Source organism: Dipodomys merriami, unplaced genomic scaffold (genome assembly GCF_024711535.1).
Source record: "Dipodomys merriami isolate MVZ:Mamm:240054 unplaced genomic scaffold, mDipMer1.0.p SCAF_91, whole genome shotgun sequence".
Classification (NCBI taxonomy): domain Eukaryota; kingdom Metazoa; phylum Chordata; class Mammalia; order Rodentia; family Heteromyidae; genus Dipodomys; species Dipodomys merriami.
Genome location: NW_027206524.1, coordinates 4,686,309 through 4,701,230, shown reverse-complemented (window position 1 = coordinate 4,701,230; position 14,922 = coordinate 4,686,309). Strand labels below are relative to the sequence as shown.

The window sequence follows — 14,922 nt, the reverse complement described above, 5'->3', positions numbered from 1 at the left end:
CCTGGGCAGAAGGAAGATGCACAACTAAAAAGAGAATAATGGGGATGATGATCCAAGTCAAAGCCGTGCACACATTTATTTATCGCATTGTATTTCCACCATGCTCAGGCACAGGCTTCTTATCATTTCATAGCATTCCTCATCAATCTCATCTATACTGATGGCTTTGACCAACTAACTGTTGAGTAGACCATGTAATTTTTTTCCCCTTTGTCAGTCGTGGGGCTTGAACTCAGGGCCTGGACACTGTCCCTGAGTATTTTTTTTGCTCAAGGCTAGTGCTCTATCACTTTGTGCCACAGCTCCACTTCCAGTTTTCTGGTGGTTGGTTAGTTGGTTAATTGGAGTCTCATGGACTTTCCTGCCTGGGATGGCTTTGTACTGGGATTCTCAGATCTCAGCCTCCTGAGTAGCTAGGATTACAGGTGTGAGCCACCAGCACCCGGCTTGTCTATATATCTTATATGAACTCTGTATGCACATACGTCCAACTTACTCATTTTCATTGGGACATCTCCATGGCTCCCATCTTAGACCATTTTTACATTGCTTTAACAGACTACAGGATGCTGGATAATTTATAAAGAAAGACGTTCATATGACTCACAGTTTTGAAGGCTGGCAGGTCTAAGCGTGTGGTACTGGCATCTGCTTGGCTCTGGATGAAGGAGGGCTTCGTGGTGAAGTGGTAAGTGTGCATTCTCTGATGACAGCACAGAAGACTGAAGTCTCATGATAGCAAACTCATTCCTGCGAGAAAGGCAGGAATACATCCATGAAGGCTCTGCTCCCACCATGCAAATCTCCCCAGATTCCAGGAATTAAGGCTTAAACTTATCCTCTTTGCAGGGAACTCACTTGAGCCCCAATATGTACAAGAGCAGGTTTATGATCTTCATACCGTTCTCCCTCTCACTGCTGTTAAAATGTTCAGTCTACCATCAAAGAGCGTTGATTTTAGTCTCTATTTTCTGTTGACTTTTACTCTTGACTTTTCGATCTATCCCCCAACCCCCTTTTTATTGTGCTGGTCCTGGGCCTAGAACTTAGGGTCCCAGTGCTGTCCCTGGACTTCTTTTGCTCAAGGCTAGTGCTCTACCATTTCTGTCACTTGCAACTTTTTTAGTAGTTTGGTGGAGATCAGAGTCTCATGGGCATTCCTGCCCAGGCTGGCTTTGAATTGTGATACTCAGGTCTCAGCCTTGAGAATAGGGAGGATTACAGGTGTGATCCAGCAGCACCATACTGCCCCACCCCTTTTTAACATCTATGGTTTTATCCCCTTAAGCTAACTTGCCCTCTCCAGTCTGATTGAATCTATGACATTGCAACTGAGGTAACTCAGGTCTGATTACTGTTTTCCATTGTTCTCATGGAAAAGACCAAGATGCATAGCGTGGCATTAATATACTTCTAGTGGATATCTCTAGTGCTCCCTCTTCATTTCTTCTCCATTCCCATACTTTTCAATAAGCCTCTCCCCTGTCTGGTGGGGGAAATCTATCATTTAGGTGCATCTGCCCTGGGGGATTATGGGACCCAAACAGCACTTCAGAGAAAGACAGAGTGGTCTACAGTTGGACATTCTATCTAAAGTCGGAGTCATCTAGAGATCTACCCTGGCAGTCATCATGAATCCTAGGTGAAAGAAGACCTCACATGCAGAGATAACAGCTGTTCGTTCTACTTCTATGGCTTCTATTCTGGAGAAATCCGGCCTGCAAGTGGAACTAATACAATGGAAAAAAATGAGTCAAGAGAAGAAGAGACAGATGCCTGGTGACATTTGTTTGAGCTGGTGCTGGAAGCCAGTGCCGGATTGTAGACTTCCCACTTATATGAGTCAGGAGACTTCTTTTAGGACAGTTTCTATCCAGTTAATATTACATCTAAAAGTTTACCTTCTATCTTTTGTTCTACAGCCCAATTTCCTCCCCCACTTCACATTCTACAGCTAACTCCTTCAGAGCTAGGCTTACATGTTAGTTCTTTAGGAAAGTGCTTCCTAACCTTCCAGATAGAAGGTTTCTCTGTTGTATTTGCCTATGCTACCTTTTGTTTATGTCTTTTTTTATATAGTCAGGTCTAGGATCCCATGATTCTTCTCTGCATCCTTCATGTGATACTTAGTCACAAGAGGGCAGCACCAATGGCTCTTCGGACCTCTATTAAGAGGTCACATACAGTTCCTGATAAATATTCGTTGAATTAATCAATAAGCCAATATCAGTTACTATGGTAAAGTACCTTCATACACATCATCACATTTTAAACTTTACTGTAACCTGGTGCCCAATGCCCTGTGATCTATTTAAATAAAATAGAAGGCATGGAAATGTTGAGAAACACTGTCAAGCAAATAATAATAATAAAAAAAAAAGTGGCCTAGAAAATAAGATCTTGATCTAAGTATGAAATTCTTCTCATGCTATTTTCCAGGGACCTCCTAAATGCCTATTTATACTCTCCCCCACCTCCCCAAATGCTCATCCAAGCTCTGATTTCTACAGTATTTTACTCTCTTCTGTCACTCACATTATCAGATCATTACATTTAACACATTCCAAGAATATTTCAGCTTCATGCAGAACACTCCAAATATACCCTCTTCATTCCAGAAGACTTTCAAGATACAGAAAAAGATCATCTTTTAGACCAATGAACCTGGTTTGGGAATGGAAGAGGTCAGACCTGCTCTCATATATATATATATATATATATATATATATATATATATATATATATATATACACATACATACACACACACACACACACACACACACACACACACACACACACACATATATATATTTAACATTGGTCATTGACTTTTTTTTTGCATAGTCCTAAGACCATCCATGAGTAGGCAAGAGCAGAGGTAAGAGAGCAGAGAGACAGGGCGGAGAAGGTGAAACCAGGGCATTCCTCCTGCAGACACACACACACACTTCAGCGCTCTTCCTAAAAGTGATTCTAGACAGGTCAGTGAATATTTACAATTTTCTTGGTACACACAGAACTCAGAACTCTAACAATAGATGTCTGGATTAAATGTCCAGGCTCAAAAAAGGCTAGAAAAGAGAAACAATTGTGGAGATTTTTTTAAAAAAAAGATATGCCAAAGCCTAGCAGAAGGGCTGTTCAAGGAAACTAGCCTTCAAGTTCTTTGTTACAGATGGGTGACAAGATCAGGAGCTGTCATCAGAGATTAAATGAATGCATTGCTTCTTTCACTGAGACACTTTAGTTACGAGGAAAATGTTAGCCGGCCACGATGTGCACAATGGCATATTTTCAAGCTTCTTTTCTTGTTCCAGATAGGTAATATTGTGCACAGGTACGTAATTGTACTTTGACCAACTGTGGCCTTAGAAGCCAGTTGGCAATGCCGCTGTATATTGTCAGAATCTCAGGCCTTCACAGCCCACCAGCACCTGACTGATTTATCCAGAGAGTGTTAATGTAATGAGTGTGGAGTGCTGTGCACTATACTGTAGCGTTTTCTCAGGTGATTACAGTACGCAGTCAAAGTCCAGGACTGTATGACCAGAAAGTGTGAAATCTCAGTTGCTGACTGTTGGCGAAGTGATAAGAGTCCAATTTAGCTGACAGAGGGTGGAGATGTCTTTTGAAAGCTTCTCATTTCTTGGGTCTTTTATTAGCCACTTTGAGGAGGAATGAGAACTGAAACCAGTGACAAAGACTGGTGACAAGTGTCAGGGGCAAGGGACCCCCATGGGCTGTGTAAAGCCTTAGGCTTTAAGAAATGTGAATTTAACAACAGCCTTGCTGGCTGGCTTGCCACCCCGACACACAGGCAGAATGACATGGAGGGAGCAGTTAAAGGATAAAAAGTTATAATGGCTTCTATTTTGCCCCCCTTTATTCTCTTCTCTAGTTTTCCGGAGAGGACTGGACTGTCATGGTCCACAAAAGAAAGCAAAGGAAGGATTTGGAAGGCAAGGGCTCTCCATTTGACACGATGACTTGCAGGACCAGCACGCTCCATCACTTATTTAAAACACCTGGGTTCAGAGTTGAACTTGGCCACTATGTAGTTCAGAGTTAATACGTGGATAAAGCAGGCCTCTCTGTATTTAAGCCATCTATCACTCCAGCCATATAAAGCTCGAGAAGCACCCGCCATTATTTATCGCCTACTAAATGAGGCTGGAACTCAATAACTTATAAATACTTGTCATGCCATTGTAATAGACTGCCCGGGAGCCTTTGCTTAATGTTATTAGACCCTTAGATCCTATATGCCAGGAACACTTCATATTGGAGGTCATGCTGGTCTTTGCAGTTACCAATAAGTTCTCAAAGGTAGTGTCATTGTATTTGTGTCCTTTGTATACTCATCACTGAGCTTAAGAGTAATTGCATACATTAAACACATTGAAATGAGTATGGCATAGGGCTGGGAATGTGGCTTAGTGGTAGAGGGCTTGCCTTGCACGGATGAAACCCTGGGTTTGATTCCTCACTATCACATAAGCAAACAAACAAAAAAGTTGGAAGTGGTGCTGTGCTCAAGTGGTGGAGTGCTAACCTTGAGTTGAAGAGCTCAGGGACAGCATCGAGGCCCAGAGTTCAAGCCCCCCCCCTCCAAAAAAAAGGCTTGCTAGTAGGATCTTGGGTAAATTAATTGCTTCGACTCCTGTCCTATGTAAGCAGAGGATGGTCATCTCTTTTTCTTTAGGATTATTGTAAAGATACAATGTGAACTTCAAGCTGCTATTGACCAGTTGTTAGAATGCAAGTAGAAAGCCATTCTTCATTTTCTTACTATTGGCTTTTCAATCCAGTCTGCTCAAATGGCCTCAATAATAATTTAGGCAAGTGTGATAGCTATCCGTGTTTCTTGACTTTAAAGATAGTCCCCTGTTAGGCTGTCTAGTTTAGTCTTACATCAAAACTTCAATTTCCTAAGACAATTTGTCTTCCATCCACATCACAATTGATCAGTACTTAGAAATCTGTCCCGATCCCTTCCCCCACTGACTTGCAGGTCCTTAATATTTCAGGATAGTGATGGGGGAAAATACCTTAGCATATCCATACTAAAAAGCCTAAAGTGGTCGAGCGGTCATTCCCTATTGTGTATGGGTATTCTGGACTTTCTTGTGCTCTCAGCCTCCTATGGACCCACACGGGCTGCATTTGAGCATGTCTACAAGAACTAGCTGTAGGGCTGGGAATGTGGCTTAGTGGTAGAGTGCTTGCCTAGAATGCATGAAGCCCTGGGTTCAATTCCTCAGTACCACATACACAGAAAAAGCTGGAAGTGGCGCTTTGGCTCAAGTGATAAGAGTGCTAACTTTGAGAAACAGAGAAAAAAAGAAGCTCAGAGACAGTGCCCAGACCCTGAGTTCAAGTCCCAGGATTGGCAAAAAAAAAAAAAGAACTAGCTTTAACATTGAAATAAATACATGACTACATTCCCCCCCTCCTTGTACTCAGCCTCCTGCTCTGTCTTAATAAATGCAGGTCTCCTACCATCTCCTCCCTACTGTCTCCCAAGCCTTATCTTGAAGTTGATCCAAATGGAAATTTAGAGACATCTTCCTATCATAAAATAATTGAGCATAGAAAAGAACTGGATTCCATGATTAACTTTGAGCTCTCAGAGAAGCAAAGTTAGGGGAAAAACCCCACCTCCCCACCCCCAAATTTCATCATGTCTGGGAAGACCTTTGAGTACCTGTCACAATTTAAAATATGTACATTCACAGCATCTGGAAGCCATGTGAGAAGAAAACATGACCCAGCCTGCAGGAGTGAGGGGTTTGCTATGAAGCTGTCTTCTGCCCAGGCTCTCCAGAAAATCTCTCACAATTTCCTTATCAGTACCCGGTGGCTGTATCTTTTTCTCCTCTTTGCTTTCCCTGACATTTCTGATGATAAAGAATCTCCTCCTCAAATCTCTGCCCTTCATTTTCACACAGAGAAACTGCAAGGTCTTTTCATGATCATTTTTGTCTCTCCACTCCCTAAATGTTGATGTTGCTCAAGAATCTGTCCCGGGTTCCCAGGCTACTCCAGACACCAGATATGTTCTTTGGCTCCTGCAGCAATGGTCTGTCTGGTCTTTAAGCTGAAGCAGGCTACTAGCTCCCAGCCCCTGCTCCTGAAGTCCCTTGTATTTGACCTGCACCTGCTCTAGAATCCCTTTGTGCCTTTTCCCTATGTCTAGCTTGTTATTCATTATCTGTTGGCCCTCTCTGGCCTTGGGGCTATCTTTGGTTATCTATCCTTCGATGTACCTTTGATCAATCTCTCTCCTAGTCATGTCTGACTTTTTTCTGTTTTGTTTGATAGTATGGTCCCTATTGCTGTCTTGTTGCTGCAGTACTTAGCATGCTGTCTTTAAAGGAGATATCTTTGACAAATTATCATCCTAGATAATTATAGGGTAGTGTTCTGATGCATAAACACAATGTGGAATAATTGAATCAAGCTAATGAACGATTCTACTACATTAAATACTTATTATTTATTTTTCCTAACTCCAACTTTGAATCTTTTGGTCAATATTTCCCTGTGCCCTTCCCTTCCCAGTCTCTCCTCTATCTATATAATAGTTTTAGATTCTTCATATAAGAACACCTGATTTTTTCTTTCTGCCTCACAAACTGTCTTGCATATTACCCATTCTTCATAAATGGTTCCATTTAATTGGACAAATTCTCAGAAAGTTGCATTGAAATTGACATTTCTTAAGATAACATGAGGTAATGTTTATCTCACTAAAACGATCTCTCCATTTGCTCCATTGTTGATGCTACCACAAGACTCTCCGATTTCATTTTCATCATTTCATGTTTAAAAATAATTTGGACTCTGACCTCCAATGCTACCATCTTGATCTAAGATACTATCACCTTGGTTTTGTGATCCTGCAAATACTTCAGTCTTCTTCTTTTCTTATACTTTCTATACCCCACATTCTTTTCTTCACAAAGTAGCCCAAGTGATCTTCTCAAAACTGTTTTTCTGTGTCAAAGGATTCTATAATGTATATTGAAGCTATCTTTTTCAACATAGTGTCCGCCATATTGGTGTTCCTGTATTTCTTTCCTACCCTAAGCATGCTACTGTCTCAGAACAGTTCCCTCCAGTGAAATCCCAGAAGATTTGACTGTGTAAGCTCCAGTGCATTTGACTTCCATTAATTACTAAGCCAAGTCAGGTGTCGCACCTTCTCACTTCATTGAAATGTTTTCTCGCACCAAAAGTCACCTTCTAAGAGCTGTCTTCTATCAGTGAATTGATCAAAAATATCTGCCCCTATCTTCCTCATCCCATATATATACATATATATATCATATAGCATATCAAATATTTTCGTATTATTTATCTCTCCCACATGCTCTCAGCCACTATGCCTATGGGTGGAGAGTTTGTTTGTTATATCCAGCACTGCATGCATGATTCACATAGTATCATCTCTCCCTAGGACCCTTCCTCCCCGCAATTCTTGCTCTGATTAACGCCTTACTCTTAACATCTCCATTTATTTTTTTAACATCTTTTGGGAAATCTCCTCTAGGAAAGAGCTAGTCATGATTTCTACAAACTAAACACCGAGGAAAATAAAACATCTTCCCCCCCCATGAAACATCTTTTAGAATCCCAACTATGACTTTGACTGCATTGTACAGCCATTTTCTGTCTGTCCAGCTGTCCAGCGCTCAAGCCAGGTTCATGGTATTTAGTTGCACTTGTTTCTTAGTAATTCTTCCAGTTAGGAAAGGCAAGAGCTCCATCTCTTTTATTGCTAGAAGGTGTGTCACCCTTCCCTTTCCATGGGGTAGGAAGGGCCGCTTCTCTGTTCTCCCTCTGTGCAGGCTCAGCCTTCTGACTTTAGGAAACAGTTGTTTTGCCCATTGCCCTGCATTTGCTGCCATGTGAGAGCCTGTTGGAGCACGCACTCATGTACGGTGTGGCACAAATACCCATCATGAGCTCATGATGTGTGGGAAGTGAGGGAAATGCGGCCTGGTTGGCAGTCCATAGCTACTGCAATGCTTTGGAATAGAACACAGGAAACTCTGGTCATTTTTCATTCTACCAGTTTTTTTCTATTATCCTCAAGACTGAGCATGAGACATTCATCATAACACGTCCTTATTGATTCAACTGATGAAAATATATTGGCATTAATAATAGGAAACTCTAAGGCAGGAGGTATAACATAACATAAGGACTCTCAGAAATGTTTTCTGTGCAGTAGTTCCCTGCATTTCATTGCTATTAATGACTAAGCCAGTAAAGCAGGCGTTTGTGGCATTGCATCATCAAGCTATATAATCACTTTTATTTGGTACTTTCGTGATTATGCAGAGGATATAGCTTGACTGGTTGTTACTGAGAGATTTTAATTTGAGGCAAAATGGAAAAATCTATTTGAAATGACTAAGTCATGGATGATAGGTAGACAGCTGTTTTAAATGACTTGAATATGGTCATAAAAAGGAAATTATTTTGGGGTATTTTCATGTTGGGTTCTTCTTTTATTTTTTTTTAAAGTTTCCATTGTGTGAATCATGGATTGATTTCTAGTTCTACATTTTTCTGAGCTAGCATCGGGGTTTCACTGTGGTATTTCTATAATAAACAGAGTGCACTTTGAACAAATTTACCCTCTCCCTCATATTCCTCTACCCCTCTTTCCTGCTTTCTTGAGAAACTTCAGAAGCAGAGCCTATTTCATTTTCCTGACCATAGCCTAACTAGCTTCTAGTCTTCTGACATGCTACCTTAAAAAGGCAGAGGGAAAGAGAGCTTTTGATTATGTATTTAATAGTCATGTGTTTATTTTGCTAAACACCTTTTGCTTGATTCCTTCCTTGGATCATATTTCGCATTAAGAGATTAGTTTCTGGCAAGATTGTTCTTACCAAAACCTTATGATGTCCCTCATTCAACCTTGCCACTATTTGTGGTTTGTTTTCTGGATGGTTGCTGTTCAGGTGGGTATGGTGTTTTGATATCTCCATGATGTTTTGATTTGTATTTTCTTTTGGGTTTGGATACTTCTCTTGTCAATTTCTCTGAGCTTCCATGTTTGCAGCGAATATTTTCAATCTTTTGTTTTCTTTTGTATTTTAGTTGTTAGTTTGTTGTGCTTCCATTTAAATATTAATGTACTTGAATCTTTTATTTCTTACTTACAAGGTTTTGCATCCCCATGAAAGTAGATGTAATTTTTTTTATAATCTTATGTTCTGTTAGTTTTCTTTGATTAGAACTTTATATTTGCCTCTTTAATCATGTGGTAGAGAGAAGCAAAAATGATTATTTTATATTACGTACTTTTATTCTCCCATCAAATATTAAAGAACACAAGATCATTTTAAATGCCCTGCTGGCAATGTTGTAATTTCGAAGCTCATTCAATATGCATTGTTGAGTCAGGTAGTGTTCAGGCCAAAGGAAATGAAAAACGACTCTGGCGCCATTGTGGTAAAAGAGCTAAGAATGTAGGCAAGGAAGGAGGACACTGAAAAGTTTATAAATAACAACACTGGAGTTTCACACATTGCTATTCCCTTCTCCTGTTTTTGACACGTGTGTTCTTTCTGGTCTCTGTGTTTTCATTGCTCTTTGGTTCCCCCCCCCCCCCCCCCGCGATCTTTTCTATCATTCTTTTTTCTCTCTCCTTCCACTCTTTTCCCTTTTCTTTCCTTCACTGCTGCCCTTATTTTCTCTAGACTCCTCTACCCATCACTGCTTGATACATATCTGTTCCAGAAAAAAAAAAAGGAATTGCTTATTTCTGGGAAGACGTACATTTCTCAATCACAAGGAGTTCTTGAAATACATGAGCTTAGGAGTTAAGCAGACTTGAATTCTAATCTTGTCCCTGTCACTGCTGGTTGAATCAACATCAGCAACTGCAGACAGTCCTCACTTGACACTGTTCTGATATGCAGAAATTTTACTTACAGTAATTTTGTTCTATGATTAAACTCCTGACAGTATAGTTCAAATTTGTTACCACATGAATTGATAATAATTTCATAATTATACTGCTCAGTCTACCAATCGTTACATCAATAGCAGGTGGACAGCATGACCAGTGACCACCACATCACTTCCTTCAAACTCAGCTGTGATTGGCCACTCACCATACACGTGTTCTTCAGGAAGAGACAGCAAGGTATAGTTGAATTGTCTTCTTGTCAATCAATGACAAACGCAAGTGATATCTTACAAAACTAAATAATCAAAGGAGAGAATGGGCCAGCAAAGATGAAAGTGCAGCAAAAAAACAATGAGGATGCTAGAGGTGAAATTCGAATTGCACAGAACTGGGGGTCGATATAGTAATGTTGACTTGGCCATTATCCAAGACTCACTCCAGATGTGAGGGCGGAAAGACACACATCAGGAAGACAAACTTGTGAACATGAAAATTACAATGCCCTAGAGGAAGTAAGGGTACCACTATAGGAATTCTGGGTGTTTCACAACATTAAAAGAGCAAAGGATGAAATTTTGGAAATTTATCTGAACAAAGAAAAGAGTATGAAAATCTGCTAGCCTTAGAAGGAATGCCCACTCGAGATCCTATGTTATATGACAAGAAAATAGTCATAATTTAAAATACTGTCAGTGTATTTTTTTCTTTTGTGAAGAAATCAACCCATTTAAAATTCTCTTAAAATTACAGCATACTCAATAAATATTAGTTTTCATTTCCCATCCCTTTATTATAGGCAGCTATAGAGCTTTTAATTTTTTTTTTGGCTGGTCCTGGGGCTTGAACTCAGGGCCTGGACTTTGTCCCTGAGCTTCCCTGTGCACAAGACTAGCACTCTAAGCCGGGTGCTGGTGGCTCATGCCGGTAGTCCTAGCTACTCAGGAGGCTGAGATCTGAGGATCATGGTTCAAAGCCAGCCCGGGCAGGAAAGACTGTGAGACTCCTATCTCCAATAAACCACCAGAAAACCAGAAGTAGCGCTGTAGCTCAAGTGGTAGAGCGCTTGCCTTGAGCTGAAGAGCTGAGGGACAGCGCTCAGGCCCAGAGTTCAAGCCCCATGACCAACCAAAAAAAAAAGGCTAGCACTCTACCACTTGAGCCACAGAGCCACTTCCAGTTTTTTTCTATTTATGTGATACTGAGGGATCCAACCCAGGGCTTCATGTATACTAGGCAAGCTCTCTACCACTAAGTTCCATTCCCAGCCAGAGCTTTTAATTTTTAAGAAAAGGAACTTGAAGGTCACAGAAGAATATTGCTGTCTCCCATTGATTATTAAGATTGCTGTGCACGGGTTCAGCTTGCAGGACCATTTTTTTTTAATAGCTCATGCTGCCCTGCAAAGCTAGGGCTGCTTTATTTTAATTTGTTTTAACTGCAGTTTTTCTATCTGTGAGGTTAGTAACTGCAGGATAGATGCAAAGATGAGAGGATGTGGATAAAGTGCTTGGAATAGCTATTACGCAGTAGACTAGCTATTATTAATATTAGCACCATTACTACCAACCAACAAACGAAGCAATCTACCACACCTCTACCTGGTCAATGAAACCTTCAATGTTTAAGCCAAATCATTTGTGCAAAGTGTCAGACATAAGAAACCAGTAGAGTGAATAAGTATAAAAGTATCTATTTCCCAATTACCAGGAAAATATACCCCCAAAGATCTCTCTCTCTATAACAAGATCAATCTTTCTACTAAAATAGAAATGTGCAACCTCCCCTCCTCAGATGTATCTGGAGGAGGAGGGATTAAAGTGACCTGGAATTCTACTTTCAGAAAATTCAACCTCTGTTATTCAAATGGCATTTCACTTCTGTTTTCTCTGTGAACTAAGAAACACACCAGGAGAGAGGGTCAGAGTCATCGTTAGTAGACTGGGGGATGAGGGATTGAATTGAGTGTTGTCTATAGTGTTTCTACTGAAGTTCCTTAAATAGTCTCTGGTTGAGCTGTACTCATCTATTTCTAACAACAGGAATTAATGAATGCCAGGGAGAAGGAAATTCATTAAATTCAACATCATTTGAAGCCACTGTTGTCAGACAATTTCCTCCTCATGTCCTTCATAACAATATGTTTGACTTAAATTTGTGTGTGTGTGTGTGTGTGTGTGTGTGTGTGTGTGTGTGTATGTGTGTGTGTGCGCGTGCGCCCTGGGGCTTGAACTTGGGGCTTTGTATTTGAGCTTTTTATTTTCTCCTTCAGTCTGAAATCTTTACTTTTCTAAAAAGCAATGCAGCCCTCACAAAGCAGGGAAAAATTGAGAGCATTCTGAAAGTTTCAACTCCGGTTCAAACAGAGCAACACCCACAGTGTACAAATTAAGTCCAAGTTCCTAAGCAGGTCATGAAGGTCTCAGTTTGGTACCATCTTTTGCATGCAAGCTCCTCCCATATTCCACTCCTGCATTTCAACCACTGTCCTCCAAACACACAGCGATCGTATTTAACTCAATACCTTTCCCCTTACCTTCTCCAGTGGCCTTTCCTCTCTAACCTCCTCTATCTGAGTGATGCCTGTCCTTAAAGCCCAGCTCACGATGTGCCTCCCTGATGAGCTAGTGCATGGCAGCTTTACACCATCTTGGTCAGGATATGTGCTGACCTCTTGTAACATCACTGGCTCTCACCACTGTCCTTTGACACTGGCTCATTCAGCATCTTGTCATATTCCTCCACGACAATTGAGTTCTCAGAGAGCTGGCATACTACTGTATATTTACATTTACTTCACAGCTGGCTAGTCACATAATTTGCCAGCATAGCTCTTGAAGGAAGAGGCCATTTCTTGTTTTTCTATTCTATAGTGCCTAGGGTACAATAGAAGTTCAAGAAATAATGACTACTAAATACATTAAGAAGAACAGTTTTGCATTTTTAAGATATATTGTTCAACCTGAACAATGTGGGAAACATATCTTCTCTAAGAAAATACATCCTTTAACTCTCTTCTTTCTAAGAAAATCCTTTGCCTTTTTGCCCCTATCTCTTTTTGGGGGAGGTGCATTAGTGGGGTTCCTTGTACTCTCCCTTTACTTTTTCATTCAAGCCTGTCACTTGACCACTTGAGCTATACCTCAATTTCTGGCTTTTTGGCTGGTTAATTTGAGATAAGAATCTCATGGACTTTTATTCCAGGGTGGCTTTGAACTTGGGTCCTGAGATCTCAGCCTCCTGAGTAGCTAGAATTACAGACATGAGTGATGAGACCCATCTCTATCCTTTGTTTAACAGTCTTACCTGGGTGGCATATTTCTCAGGGGGAGCAACTACATGGTATATCAGCAGATGTTTTGTAAATCCATAGGGAAGTGGTATTCTTCTTACATGGACTTATTTGAGATCTAATCCACAGTACAGGCCAAAGAAAGAACCTAGATACTCATTTGAAGTTACTTTATGATACTGCATAGTCAACAGAAATGTGAAACAATCAGTTCTTGTTCTACATATTAAAAATAACTTGCTGAAATACAAGTAATGAATTTTATATCACATAGAGATAGCATAAATATTCTCCTATCAACTAACTCAAGATGAGGCTATCATTTTAAAATTACAGTGGCAAAATGAACAGAAATGGGAAACTGTAATGTCTATGTTAAATGTCTTTCTCTATAAGTGAAATATATGTATATAAATATACACACATAAATCCATGCTCTATCTCTACATATGTGTATATACTTTCTATATACAAATGTTTCCATTAAGGCAATTTCCTCCACTATTTTTCTTTAAAATACTATGTATACTGCTAATAAGTCAAAACAAGTATCAAGGAAAAAAACTTCATTCTTAAGTTTGCTATTCAAGAAATAGCAGAGATTTCAAAGTCTAAAAATAAAATAGGCCCACAGTGATCTACAGGAGAAAAGATAGGAGGTATCTCAAGTGGAAGACTCCATCATGTCTAATTTTTCATTCTTTCTCACTTTAATAATCTTAAGTCGACATCAACAAGGAAAAAGGCTCAAACTTTTCCTGAGTCAACGTTATCTTCATTTGTGCTATCCAGTTTGATGAGCCCATAAAACGAAGCCACAATCAGATACCAATCTTGTCATAAACTCTCTTTTGTCCTAAAACATTTTCAACTGTGTCAATCAGCCAAGCCCATTTAAATGATGGCTGTTTGCCATTGGACGCACATTCTAATGGTGGCTGAATCGTCGAGCTGTGGGTCAGCGGGGTGATCCCTCTGTGCTTTTTTCTGGGGCATTGGGAATTGTATTGCCTTGCCAGCTGGAGCACCCGGTTACATGCAGGCTACCAACTCAGCTCACTGTGATGATTCCAGAAGAAGAGGTTTTTCTCTGTTTTCAGTCACAATGCATGGCAGGAAACAGATCACACTGAAGAGGAAGAGGAGGAGGAGGAAGAAATATTGAACAAATGATGTGCTCTTCATTTTTCTATAGTAACCTGGGCATATGAACATGTTAGTCTCAAGAAGACATTGCTACTATTCTAGAACATACATAGGATGGACTTAACACAAACTGAGCCAATGTATCTTTTTCTTTAAGTTTTTTTTTTTTTTCCTTTCTGGGAAGGTTTAGAACAAAACATTTCTGATTTATGAGGCCTTTTTAGGTCATGCTTGCACAGAAAACAGAGTCACAAGGTCTCTTATTGTTAAGACAATCTCTTGAGCATGCTCATGAAGACAGGGCTAAGCTTCTTCACAGGTCAAAATATCAATCACCCTTTCTACCACGACACTCACGTAGGACCAAACTGGAATGCCAAACCATTCCCAGCTAGTGTTGAGCTGTCCTTTGGCAAGCATCCCAACTTCCACAAAAGAGATCCATCAGCTCTGGGGCTTAATTATATTCATCTGGTGCATTGCAGTTCACAAAAGAGGCAAGAGCAGTTGAGAAGCGCTATGATACTCTCTCTAAAGACTGATTAGAATGCAGCAAT

At 40.3% G+C, this 14,922-nt stretch overlaps 1 long non-coding RNA gene across 1 annotated transcript in view; it reads right to left on the bottom strand.

The window, feature by feature from the left end:
* LOC138821299 (uncharacterized) overlaps nucleotides 1–14,922 on the bottom strand; it is a 148,483-nt gene that overhangs the window by 98,397 nt on the left and 35,164 nt on the right. The window contains exon 2 of the long non-coding RNA XR_011370124.1: nucleotides 608–750. This is a non-coding gene — a long non-coding RNA (uncharacterized lncRNA). The remainder of the gene's footprint in view (nucleotides 1–607; nucleotides 751–14,922) is intronic.